The sequence below is a fragment of the Bubalus kerabau genome, chromosome 11 (assembly GCF_029407905.1).
Source record: "Bubalus kerabau isolate K-KA32 ecotype Philippines breed swamp buffalo chromosome 11, PCC_UOA_SB_1v2, whole genome shotgun sequence".
In the NCBI taxonomy this organism is placed as follows: Eukaryota; Metazoa; Chordata; class Mammalia; order Artiodactyla; family Bovidae; genus Bubalus; species Bubalus kerabau.
In genome coordinates, this window is record NC_073634.1 from 55277970 (window position 1) to 55292697 (window position 14728).

The window sequence follows — 14728 nt, forward strand, 5'->3', positions numbered from 1 at the left end:
GAGTTTACCCAAACTCATGTTCATTGAGTTGGTGATGCCATCTAACCATCTCATCCTCTGTCATCCCCTTCTCCTCCTGCCTTCAATCTTTCCCCAAAACAGGGCCTTTTCAAATGAGTCAGCTCTTTGTATCAGGTGGCCAAAATATTGGAGTTTCAGCTTCAACATCAGTCCTTCCAATGAACACCCAGGACTGATCTCCTTTAGCATGGACTGGTTGGATCTCCTTACAGTCCATGGGACTCTCAAGAGTCTTCTCCAACATCACAGTTCAAAACCATCAATTCTTTGGCGCTCAGCTTTCTTTATAGTCCAACTCTCATATCCATAGGTGACTACTGGAAAAACCATAGCCTTGACTAGATGGACCTTTGTTGTCAAAGTCATGTCTCTGCTTTTGAATACGCTATCTATGTTGGTCATAACTTTCCTTCCAAGGCGTAAGTGTCTTTGAATTTCATGGCTGCAGTCACCATCTGTAGTGATTTTGGAGCCCAAAAAAATAAAGTCAGCCACTGGTATGCTGTAGTCCATGACATCTCAGAGAGTAGGACACAACTTAAAGACTGAACAACAGTGACATTTTTTTTTTAAACTTTTAATTTCATCTTATTTATTATTGGTTTATAACATTATATGTTTTATGTGTGCAATACTGTGTTTTGACACTATACACTACAGTGTGGTCATCAACCAAGGTTTAGTTTCCACCCATAATCATACAGTTGATGCTTTTTATCCATTTTTGCCACTCTCCACTCCCCCCTAACCTCTCTAGTAACAACTACTTTGTTCTTTCTAGCTTGTTTCTCTTAGCATGATAGCTTCAAGGTCCAACATTGTAAACAGAAGGATTTCACTTTTTTTTTTTTAATGTCTGAGTACTATTACATTGTGGATTTCCCTGGTGGCTCAGACGGTTAACAGTCTGTCTGCAATGAAGGAGACTTGGGCTCAATCCCTGAGTCAGGGAGATCCCCTGGAGAAGGGAATGTCTATTCATTCCAGTATACTTTCCTGGAGAATTCCATGGAGAGAGGAGACTGATGAGCTTCAATCCATGGCGGTCACAGAGTTGGATATGAACAAGTGAATAATACACGCATGCAGTATTACACTGTATACTTATCACATCTTCTTTATTCATTTATATGTCAATAGGCATTTAGAATTATCATATGCTTCAAGTATTCCACTTCTGAGTATTTATCCAAAAAATATAGAAATGTTAGTAAAAAACGGGTACATTTTAGCTAAAAGAAGCACTTGAGGAGAGGCAGGAAATCCATTCCTATCCAAGGTATTTCAGCTTCCCCACTGCTTTCCATCACCACTGTTCACCTGGGATTTCTTTCACTGAAGCAGAACATTAAAAATAGTTTTAATCAGCATATAAAATTAATAAACTAAGTTCTGACTTAGACATTATGTCACACTCTTTCTTTTTAATCTCAGAATTTTAAACAGGTCAATCTAAGATTTAGAAATCAAGAGGCTAGGTCTGATAGCAGTTTACATTTAAGTTTCTATTATTAGAATGATCCTTATTTAAATCAAAGGACAACTTCAGTTAGTGAATTGATATTTCATACTTCAATGAATTGAACAATAAGTTATGCTATAGACCACTCAAAGGAAAAGCCAAAGAACAGCCACATTTTTTGAGCAGGAATATTGCTTACAATAGTTTGCTTGTTTTAGTGGAGGAGAAGAGGTTGTCCTTCTGCAATACAAAATTCACATACAGATTGACAACTTACAATGTTTACCATACCTCCCATAGAATCAGATAATGTGGAAGGGTGTTCTGTAGACAGTGAACTTTCTATCTCATTGAAGAACACATTTGTCTCTACAGTTTCTACTACATCAGTACGATTGAATATCAGATCCACTTTTATAAAAATAAAACACTTTTTTCCTCATTTTAAATATGCTCAACATCCACTGATAACTATACATTTTTCTCTAGTGAAGGAGTTTCAAACAATAGCCAGCTCATAAGCTGAATCTGATTTGTGGCCTATTTTTGTAGGACCTTGAAAACTAAGATTTTTGTTTATGTGTACATTTTGTAAAGGTTACAAAAAAGAACAAAAAGACTACTAAATAAGAAAGAGCATATGTAACGAACAAAGCCTAAAGTATTTGCTATCTGGGCATTGGCAAAAATATACAACTATTCCTACTTTTATTGATTCAGCTGTTTGTTGAGAGGAGTTTACATTTTCCAAGCAGAGCTAAAACATTACACACTTTAAAATTTCTTTGTTTTTAAAGTAAAAATAAATTCTTTTTCCTTTAAATTTCTGCATTTCAAACTTTCTGATTTTTTAAATTAATTGCACAAAGATATACTGCATTTTCTTATATATGTGTGTGTGTTGTGTGTGTGTGTGTGTGTATATATATATATATATATATATATATAAACACTTGTGTATCAATACACCTTCCTTGTGGTAGAATTCATTAAATACGTGATATGGGTGATTTTTATAGATATAAGACCCTAGGTGGTAGCAAAACATTTAGTTTTAAAAAGTCAAGTGAGAGGTGTTCTAAGGGAATCACTTGTAAAACACTGGGGTATCTACAATGTAGAGATTGGCATCTCAGTCTCCCATGAGACATGTCCATTTAAGCAGCAGCTGTGTTGATCAGGTTTGCATCTCCTGGTTCTGTGTAAAGAGAAACTGCAAAATCATGATAGTCAAGCATCCTGCCTTCTTGCCAGTTGGCATAGCCATGCTGAATTCTTTCTAAAGGGTCAATTGGGCTCTCTGGAGAAGAGCTATCCTAAATCACTTACTAGTATTGTGCATAAGAGGTCTTGCTGAAACAAATGTTCTGCTTTCGGGAACTGTGCCCTTGGGAGAACTCCCAAAGGAAATCCAGATGCTTTCACATAGCCCTCATAGAACAGTCTGTATTTAGAAACCAGTCATATGAATGACATAGGAGCTCCATTAGTATTTATCAGAAAGCCAACATGAAGCAACAGAAAGTGGATTCCTGGGTCAGTAAAATAGAGATCTTTTTCTGTCTTTCTTCTACCAAACATGACACCCGAAGAGCTGCTGCATGCAAGAGGGAGTTGGGAGGAAGGTAAACATACTCCTACTTAATCCAAAGAAGAAACATAAAAGCTAGCCAATTGAAATATTCTATTTCGAGCAGTGATTACAAGGGGAAGGAGGGCTAATTCTAGCTTTTATATGAATATTGGCTTTTAACTGGACAGATTTATAAAAGAAAATAGCTTGAAAATTATAATTGCTGAATACCCTTGAGAAATCTGGCACCAGGTAGGAATAATCAACATAGTATATTTGAGTTCAGAGATTGAATACATAGATACAGTTGATATACAAATAAGTTAAAAGTATATGAAGCATAGGCTATCATTACAATGAGTTTTATTCATTCTACTGTAATGAGTTTTATTCATTCTACTGTAATGTCCCTTGTTTAAAATTTACTTAAAAATATATTATTTTTATACATACAGTCATTGATTGAATATTAAAACTATCATATATCATTTTTCAAACATTTAAATTATTCCACTTTTCATTTGAAGTACATCCATAATGATTATTTTGGTATTTTTGCTTGTGTTTTTTTATTATTATTTCCATTCACACACATTCTTACTGAGTCCATTTTTGGAAAAAAAAAAAAGGTCTTTCAGCAATTAGGTTTAATTTAAGGTATATTATTTGGGGAGAATTACATATGTTGAACACAATTAGTGTATTTCAAACTTGGAAAATAAAGGACAACAATGCCACTAAATTGAAAAATAATATATTTACTTTCTCATATGACACAAATTATGACTGACATTTGAACATAATTATCAGACAGTAATCTTCCATGTCATAAAACATGTTTTTCTCCCAATTGCACTGGCTTCTCTAGTCATTTGATTAACAATAAATGTCTTATACCTTGTCTTGGTTAAAACAAAATTCTCCTGACATTTGCAGTAATTCACTCTATGGAGAAAAAGGAGAAATAATGTCACCTGATAACTTTAGGCTCATTGAACAACCAACTGAGCTTAAAGAAGTTCCCATTTTTATTTGGAGTTAATACAAAGTCCCCCTGGACACTCCCTAGTACAGAGATCATCTTATTACACATTACTCAAGGTCATTAAGATATACTCTTACTTCCATGAGTCTCCTCGTTCTTCCTCAAGTAAGTTAACAGATAACTGCTCTGTGAACTTCACCGGAAGAATGAATCTTACAAAGGAAGAACTTGATATCTAAGGCAGACTAAACAATGCCTGTGAGACTATAGAAGCCCAAGATATCTAATTATGAACCACAGAACAGAGGGAATTATGTGTTGTGGGAGCTGATGGGAATTGCTTTGAATGTTTTATATTAACACTTCCAATGCTAATATATAATTAAGATACATTTTTGTTCCATCAGTGTGAAATTCACAATCACAAATTCAGTATGAGGGAGAACTGTGTATGTGTATGTGTGTGTATATTTAAGAAGGACAATAACTACTAAGAACAAAAAAAATAAGAAGGTTGATCTGTAAGTTGATATGCAGACTGTATCCTCAGATATATAATCTTTGCTGTGCAACAATCCACTTAGTAAATTTCTTTCTTTGTATTATGGTGATATAATCCTGGAATGTGAAGTCAAGTGGGCCTTAGGAAGCCTTACTATGAAAAAAGCTAGTGAAGGTCATGGAATTCCAACAGAACTATTTCAAATCCTAAAAGAAGACACTGTTAAAGTGCTATACTCAATATGTCAGCAAATTTGGAAAACTCAGTAGTGACCACAGGATTGGAAAAAAAGTCAGTATTCATTCCAATCCCAAAGAAAGACAATGCAAAAGAATGTTGAAACAAATGAACATTTTTACTCATTCCACATACAAGCAAGGCTATGCTCAAAATCCTTCAGGCTAAGCTTCAGCAGCATGTGAACTGCAAACTTACAGATGTAAAATCTGGGTTTCAAAAAAGCAAAGGGACCAGAGGTCAAATTGCCAATATTCACTGGATCATGGAGAAAGCAAGGGAGTTCCAGACAAACATCTATTTCTGCTTCATCTGCTTTTGACTGTGAGTATCACAACAAAATGTAGAAAATTCTTAAAAAGATGGAAGTACCAGACCAACTTACCTGTCTCCTGGGAAACCTGTATGCAGGTCAAGAAGCAGTAGTTAGAGCCAGACATAGAACAATGGAGTGGTTCGAAATAGGGAAAGGAGTATGGCAAAGCTGTATATTGTCATCTTGCTTTATATTCATTTAACTTATATGCAGAGTATATCATGTGAAATGCCAGGCTGGATGAATCATAGGCTGGAATCAAGATTGCCAGGAGAAATTTCAACAACCTCAGATATGCAGATATTACCACTTTAATGGTAGAAGAGGAACTAAATGTCTCTTGATGAGGGTGAAAGAGGAGAGTGAAAAAGGTGACTTGAAACTCAACATTAAAAAAATTCATTTTTTAATGTTTTCCAGTCCCATGATTTCATGGCAAATAAAATAGAAAAAGTGGAAACAGTGACAGATTTTCTTTTCTTGGGCTCCAAAATCACTGTGGGTGATGACACGCACCAATGAACTTAAAAGTTGTCTGCTTCTTGGAAAGAAAACTATAAGACTATACAGTATATTAAAAAGCAGAGATATCCCTTTGCTGGCAAAGGTCGAGATAGTCAAAGCTGTGGTTTTTCCAGTAAACATGTATGGATGTGAGTTGGTCCATAAAAAAGTCTGAGAACCAAAGAACTGATGCTTTCGATTTGTGATGTTGGAGAAGTAACCTGGACTCAAAGGAGATCAAACCAGTCAAACATAAAGGAAATCAATTCTGAATGTTCATTGGAAAGGCTGATGCTAAGCACCAATACTTCTGCCACCTGACACAAAGAGCTGACTGATTGGAAAAGACCCTGATGTTGGGAATGATTGCAGGCAATAAAAGAAGTGGGTGGTAGAGGATGAGATGGTTACATAGCATAACTGACTCAGTGGACATGAATTTGAGCAAACTCTAGGAGTTAGCAGAGGACAGAGGAGCTTGGTGTGTTACAGTCCATGAGTTCACACAGTTGGACACAGCTACTGAACAGCAGCAACAACAATTCGTTCCTTTACACATTTGCTGTAAACTGAATGGACCTAATAATTGTGAGGGTGATATGGATCAGTTCTCACAACAGATGCTCATAGAGATTTTCCAGATCAGATCAGATTAGATCAGATGTGTCACTCAGTCGTGTCCGACTATTTGCAACCCCATGAACTGCAGCACGCCAGGCCTCCCTGTCCATCACCAACTCCCGGAGTTTACTCAGACTCATGTCCATCGAGTCAGTGATGCTATCCAGCCATCTCATCCTCTGTCGTCCCCTTCTCCTTCTGCCCCCAATCCCTCCCAGCATCAGTCTTTTCCAATGAGTCAACTCTTCGCATGAGGTGGCCAAAGTACTGGAGTTTCAGCTTTAGCATCATTCCTTCCAAAGAAATCCCAGGGCTGATCTCCTTCAGAATGCACTGGTTGGATCTCCTTGCAGTCCAAGGAGAGATTTTTACGTTATTGATTATCAATCAAAAATTTAGCTGTGCTATTTAACTAAGCATATATTTAAAACTCTATGTACTTGTGAGATTAAAAGTCAGGAAAAGTCAGAAATCGGACTAACTCCTCTGGCGCTGGAGTCTCTTCAGTTTTGAACTCAGTGATGATTGTATCCAACAGGAAGCAAGATTGGAGTACACTTGGCTGATAGTCCCCAAACTCAGACACAGATCGATTTGTAACAGAAAGCGAATGGAAATTCCATGGCCTGCCAAGCTAACTGGGAAGTGGTAAGTGTCTTATTTTTCCTGTGAAGTTGAAGCAAAATTGAGAGGACAAATTCAGTCCAGAGCTTTTTTTTTTTTTTTTTTTTAAATGAAGACAATTGGAAACAGCACAAGGAATATCATAACCTCTGTCTTTTCCATTCAAGGGGCCACCATTTTATTCATCAGTGTTGGAGACCCACAGCTAGTATTTATTCTTGTCCATTGCTATTTTTTCTAAGATTATTGAATGCCTACTTCTCCATAATTTATATTTAAACAAGATATCTTTAGGAATAATTTTTTATCTGTTTCTTAACCATTAACCTACACAGTAGCCTCAATACTGAGGTCAAATTTGACTTTTTCCTAGGAAGTCTTCTCCATCCCTAATCTATGGTGTTAGTGATGTCTGATCTTTAGTCATATAGCATCTTATTCATATTTTTATCAAATTATGCTCTTCAGTAAATATTGGTTGACTTGTTTTCTCCTCTGCAAGAAGAAAAGGGTGTGGCAGAGGATGAAGTGGTTTGATAGCATCACTGATTCAATGAACATGAATCTGAGCAAACTCTCAGAGATAGTGAAGGACAGGGGAGCCTGGTGTGCTACAGTACACGGGTTAACAAAGAATTGGGCATGACTTAGTGACTGAACAACAATAACAAAAACAAGGATAGAACCTGTGGGTCATATACAAATATTCATATAAAGGTATTCTCTCAAAACTTGACACATATTTGCAGCTAGATGTATTAAATGTATACATTTCAGTTTCTTATCTTCACTCTCATAAGTTCCCACCTCCAGCAGCTGGAATTACAAATCCTTGCCAAGTTTATATACTGGCTGCTAAAGATTAAGACTGTAAGTGATAGGCTTAGGAAGACCTGCTAGAAATAATATTAATAAATCTTCTATAATCTTGAAATATAAATATGGAAAAAATTTATTTCTGGCTAATAATTATATCCATACAGACAAGGAAACATTTTCAAATTATAATTATCTCAGGGGCTAAACTATCCTGTTGTCTCTTTTCATCCTTCAGAATTAATTTGAGGCATTCACTAAAGGATATAGAAATATTTTACAGACTGCCAGCTCAAAGAATTATTCTTGAGACAAATCACTACTGAACAGATAAAGTAGGGAAGGGAAATATATGTGAGTGTGTGGGTGTGTATCTATGTATGTGTTCTATGTGTTTATCACTTATTATATATAGGCGTTTTCTTACACATGCCTGCAAAACATACATGCTCAGACACATTTAAGTGAATTGACTCTTCCTACAGCTATTAATGGGATTTCTCCAGAGGCTCCGTGGTAAAGAATCTGCCTGCAATGCAGGAAAGACAGGAGACATGGATTCAGTTTATTTGGTGACTGAATAAGAGAAGTTTGGTGTTAAACCTCCTATTCTGCCATCGTCTTTACTTCATCCTCTTTGCTTTCTTAGTCACATTTCCTATTGTTTATTCTGCCTTGTCTCTTATATTTAGTATATTTCTCACTTAGTGCAGAATACAGGGGATAGACTTTCGGACCAGAGAGATTTGAGTTTTATATTCTTCCTCCTTTATTTATTCTCTGAGAGAATTTGGCAAGTTACTTGAGTTTTCTGAAGGTCAAGGGTAAAACAAGGACAAGAAGTATGTCCTGGAAATAGTACAAGACAGACTCTACTAAATAAAAATATAAAACATTAGTTCAAAGTCATGTCTCCCTACCTTATACATGTAAGGTATTGAACACTTGCACTATCCATTTGCCAATTATTTGGTTACACTTTTTATTGCTTTGTCAAGATCTGCACCCAAAATTGACTTTATTTCCTCCCATTTGCATCCTCTGCATTTCCAAAAGTTTATATTCTAGTTCAATCTCTCAATATTTTAAGACACTAATTAAAATATTTTAAAATATTAATTAAGCATCATCCCATCTACCTTCAGTTTCTCCTTATAGAATCATACTATTGCCAATTTCACTCTCCTAAATGTTCTCTATCACCGTATTATGCTCCTAAGGACATTTAACCTTCCCCTTCACTACAACTATACCAAATAACTTTCTACCTGGTTTCCAAGGCATATAAATTTTTACTTCCTATGCTAGTGCTTCTTGAGGAATAGGGCCACACTTCATTTTAAACTTCAAATATTTCATATCATTTTAATACTTTAAAAATTTTAAATTTTTATCTTATATTGGAATTGAGTTATTTAAAAATGCTGTGTTAGTTAACAGCTGTACACAAACTGATTGTTTTATATATGTCTACATATTATTTTTCAAATTATTTTCCCATTCAGGTTGTCACAGAGTACCGAACAGAGTTCCCTGTCTTTGTTGACAATCTATCTTAAGTATAGTAGTGTGTACGTATCAATGTGAAATTTCCAATATGTACCTTCCTTCCACCTGTCTCCCACTATTAATCCAAAATCTATTCTCTATATCTGTGAGTCCCTTTTTGTTTTGTAAATAAGTTCAGTTGTATCATTTTTTTTATTTCTCACATAAACAATATCATATGATATTTGACTTTTTTTGTCTGACTTACTTCACTTAATATAGTCTCCATCTATGTTCCTTCAAAATATTATTTCATTCTTTTTAACTAATATTCCATTGTATATAAAACATCTGTCAGTGAACACTTAGGTTGCTTCTAGGTCTCAGCTATTGTAAAGAGTGCTACAAAGAACATTAAGATTCATGCATCTTTTCAAACTACAGTTTTCTACAGATATATGTCTAGGAGTGGGATTACTGGATTTTATGGTAACTGTTTTTAATTTCTTAAAGAGTGCCCATACTGTTCTCTATAGTGGCTCCACCAATTTACATTTACACCAATAGTGTTGGAGGATTCTTTTTCTCCATACCTTCTCCAGCATTTAATGTTTATAGATTTTGTGATGATGGCCATACTGACAGTGGTGAAGATATATCTAATTTTAGTTTTGATTTGCATTTCTCAGATCAAATTGCCAACATCCATTGGATCATTGAAAAAGCGAGAGAATTCCAGAAAAAAAAAAAATCTACTTCTGCTTTATTGACTATGACAAAGGCTTTGACTGTGTGGATCACAACAAACTATGGAAAATTCTTAAAGAGATGTGAATACCAGACCACCTGACTTGTCTCTTGGGAAACCTGTATGCAGGTAAGAAACAGGAGTTAAAACTGGACATGGAACAACAGACTGGTTCCAAATCAGGAAAGAAGTATGTCAAGGCTGTATATTGTCACCCTGTTTATTTAACTTCTATGCAGAGTACATCATGAGAAACGCTGGGCTGGAGGAAGCATAAGCTGGAATCAAGATTGTGGGGAGAAATATCAATAACCTCAGATATGCAGATGACACCACACTTATGGCAGAAAGTGAAGAAGAACTAAAGAGCCTCTTAATGAAAGTGAAAAAGAAGAGTGAAAAAGTTGGCTTAAAACTTTCCATTCAGAAAACTAAGATCATGGCATCTTGTCCCATAACTTCATGGCAAATAGATGGGTAAACAATGAAAACAGTGACAGACTTTCTTTTTGGGGGCTCCAAAATCACTGCAGATGGTGACTGCACCCATGAAATTAAAAGGCACTTGCTTCTTGTAAGAAAAGTTATCACCAACCTAAACAGCATATTAAAAAGCAGAAACATTACTTTGCCAACAAAAGTCCATCTAGTCAAAGCTTTGGTTTTTCCAGTATTCATGTATGGATGTGACAGTTGGACTATAAAGAAAGCTGAGTGCAGAAGAATTGATGCTTTTGAACTGCGGTGTAGGGGAAGACTCTTGAGAGTCCCTTGGACAGCAAGGAGATCCAACCAGTCCATCCTAAAGGAAACCAGTCCTGCATACTCATTGGAAGGACTGATGCTGAAGCCGAAGCTCTAATACTTTGGTCACCTGATGTTAAGAACTGTCTCACTTGAAAAGACCCTGATGCTGGGAAAGGTTGAAGGTGGGAGGAGAAGGGGATGACAGAGGATGAGATGGTTGGATGGCATCATCAACTGAATGGACATGAGTTTGAGTAAGCTCTGGGATTTGGTGATGGACAGGGAAGCCTGGTGTCCTATAGTCCATGGGGTTGCAAAGAGTTGGACACAACTGAGCGACTGAACTGAACTGAACAATAACTAAGCTTCTTTTCAAGTATCTCTTGGCTATCTTCATGTCTTCTTTGGAGAAATGTCTATTTACATCTTCTGCCTATATTTTGATTGAGTTATTTGTTTTCTTGCTATCACGTTTCATGGACTCTTTGCAAATTTTGGAGATTAATTCCTTGTCCATTTCATCACTCGCAAGTATTTTATCCTATTCTGTGGGCTGTGTTTTTCTTCTTGTTTATGTTTCCCTTGCTGTGCAAAAGTTTTGAGTTTGATTAGTTCCTGTTTGTGTACTTTTGTTTTTATTTTGCTTACTCTAGGAGATCGATTTAAAAAAAATATTGATGCAATTTATATCAATCTGTGTTCTGCCTATAGTTTTCTCCAAGAGTTTTATAGGGTCAGGTCTTACATTTAGATCTTTAATATATTTTGACTTTAATCTGTTTGTGTGTGTGTGTGTGTATGTGTGTGTGTGTAGTGATAAAACATGTTTTAATTTCATTTTTATATATAGTTGTCAAGTTTTCCCATCAATATTGATTGAAAAGACTATCTTTTCTCTATTGTGTATTCCTGCCTTCCCTGTCATAGATTAGATGATTATAGCTATGTGGGTTTAATTCTGGGCTTTTTATCCTGTTCCAATGATCTATATTTCTGTTTCTGTGCCAGTACTATACTGTTTTGATGACCATAACTTTATAGTATAGTCTGAAGCCAAGGAGCTTGATTCCTCCAGCTCTGTTTTTCTATCTCAAGATTTATGTTTCTATGCAGGGTCTTTTGTATCTCCATACAAACATTAAGATTTTTTTGTTCTTGTTCTGTGAAAATACCATTGGCAATTTGATAAGAATTGCATTGAATCTACAGATTGCCTTTTTTATAATATTCTTACAATACAAGATCATGGTATATTTTTCCATTTGTTTGTGTCATGTTTGATTTGTTTAATCAATGTCTTATAGTTTTTGGAGTGCAATTCTTTTGCCTCTTTAGATAAAACCTCAAAATTAACATCTTACAAGCTCAGCTCATTTATCACTGCCATAAACTGTTCTTTATCTTTTTTCCCATACTTATTTAAGAAAAACAGAAATCTAAATTTTATTCTCAAATCCTATTTTTTTTATTCCTAGAATTAAGGTACCAAATAACATATATGATGAAATAAAATTTGTATTGTAAGGCAGACAATAAAAATTAATCATAAAATTCTGTGTGTTTGTCTGAGCTCCTCTCTCTTTCTTAACTGTCCAGTGTGTGGTTTTGTTACATGTTAATCAGAGCATCTCAAAAATAAGAATGTTTGTAAAGATCGATGTCTTTTTCTTTCTTATGATGTTAACAAAGTAATTTCTTAAAAAGTATATAATTATTTCCCAGCTCTGTAGGTGGTCATGATGACTGACTGTTCACTTTGTACATGCTTACCTTTGCTATGTATTCTTGGTGAATTTTATATAAAATATCAAAATGTCATTTTGATGTGATATCTTTTGTTTCAAAAATGTGTAACTGTGCCTTTGACCTCTAAAAAGCAAAACAGTTCTCAGAGGTTTCTGAGAGTCTGTGTCCTAAGTTACAAACTTCACTTTGGCTCAAGCAAAATTCCTTTTTTTTTTTCTGACTCTGAACTGATTTTTATTAACATATATTGGAGTTTATAAATATCATCAACACTATTTTATCTGCATTTTCTTGGATTATTTCAGGATCTTATTATCCTGCCCTTTTGAAGTCATATTTTCACAGTCAAGAATTTATTCTGAGAGCATCAGTCAATGCTTTCTTATAAAATGGAACTCACATCTCTTAAACCTATTGGAAAGGTCCAGATGTGGTATGTAGTGTCTTTCAAAAGTAGGGGTCTTCTGCATCACCTCCTATCATACTTTTCTTGTGTCAGAAACCTTCTCTCTGAAAACTAAACTTCTTTCAGCTCTTCAAATGGCAGTGGAATCTAATGATTCTACTTTCAATTGGCCTGAAATAAATTTTCTCATCTTGATCGTATAGAAAATGTCTATATATCTACTAACACAAGCTATAGTCACTTGGCCTTTTGGAACTAGTCAACCCAATTAGTTCATTTGTGTGGCTTTAATTCCCACCATATAACTTTTTTATAGCTCTCATCATTCTGAATTGCAGTTGTCTAGTGCATATGCTGAATCGCTGAGACTGATTCATTCCTACAAATGGTTGATGCAGTTAATGTTCCTTGTGCAAGTTAAAGGAGAGTGCATTCTGTTTTCCCTTATGGCTGTTGTCTCCATACTGCCATCAATCTGTGATACTTACTTGTTATACTCACCTTTTCTTTTGGGTTTCAGTTTTATATTTGTCCTTCTTCAACATGTCCTCTTTTTCACCTCACAATATTTTTTGGTAAGCATTGCTTCTGTTAATTCTTAAAACATCATTGTGAAGTAGGCATTTTATCTGCTTTAATGGTAAAATTAATTGAGACAAAACATTAATGACTGCCAAAAATTCTAACACTCAAAAACTTACAGAACAAGGAAAAGAAACCAGAATTGGGCTAAAACTCATAGCATTCTTACTATATAATACTTTAAAGTCCTCTAAACTCTACTTTGCAAAAATATCACAACCACTCCCTATGTTAATTTGGCTAATTATTCTAGGCTTAAATGATCTGCCTCTTCTCTCTAGTCACCTATATCAATTACTTTCTGAATCACAGAGAACTAGATCATATGCTATTTTTTTTTTACAATTGTCTATTGATTTATAAGGAGAAGGCCATGACAACCCACTCCAGTACTCTTGCCTGGAAAATCCCATGGACGCAGGAGCCTGGAAGGCTGCAGTCCATGGGATCTCGAAGAGTCAGACACGACTGAGTGACTTCCGTTTCACTTTCATGCATTGGAGAAGGCAGTGGCAACCCACTCCAGTGTTCTTGCCTGGAGAATCCCAGGGCGGTGGAGCCTGGTGGGCTGCCGTCTATGGGGTAGCACAGAGTCGGACACGACTGAAGTGACTTAGCAGCAGCAGCATTGATTTATATTATCATATTCAAACTCCTAGTCTGAGATCCAAATTCTTCATTTGTAAAATGGAGATATTAGTATAAATATCATAAGATTAAAACAAATGTTAAATGGATAAAGCATTTAAGAGATGTAGCTCAAGATCAGTACATATTAGTGTCCCATAATATATTAATGTTATTATTTATTTAAGATAACCTCAACTAGTTTGAAGTTTTGTAATAGCAACAGTTATCTCTTAATCTCTGTATATTACATAGCCCATTACATAGTATAGCTGCATACCAAGTAATCAATAATATAGCTTTTATCCTTTTCCTACTTATGAGTTTTTAAGATGTAGCATGAGGATTTAAGTATCTTCATATATTATCATTCTGACCAGTTTTTTCCTTATTGATTCATTAGAATGGAAAAATCTGGCACTTCCTTAGTGATCTAGTGCCTCAGATTTTGTGCTCCCAATACAGGAGACCCAGGTTTGATTCCTGGTCAGGGAACTAGATCCCACATGCTCCAACCAAAAGCTTGCATGCCACAGCTAAGGAACCTGCAAGCCATAACTAAGACCTGGTGCAGCCAAATAAATAATAAATTTTTTTTAAAGAAAAACCTTTATCTTGATTTTAGAAGTACAAATAAATTCACAGCAACAAGAAAAAGTAAATGAAGCATAAAAATTGTGTAGAATATGGGCAAAAGGAAAATATTAATTTTGAAAAGCATGT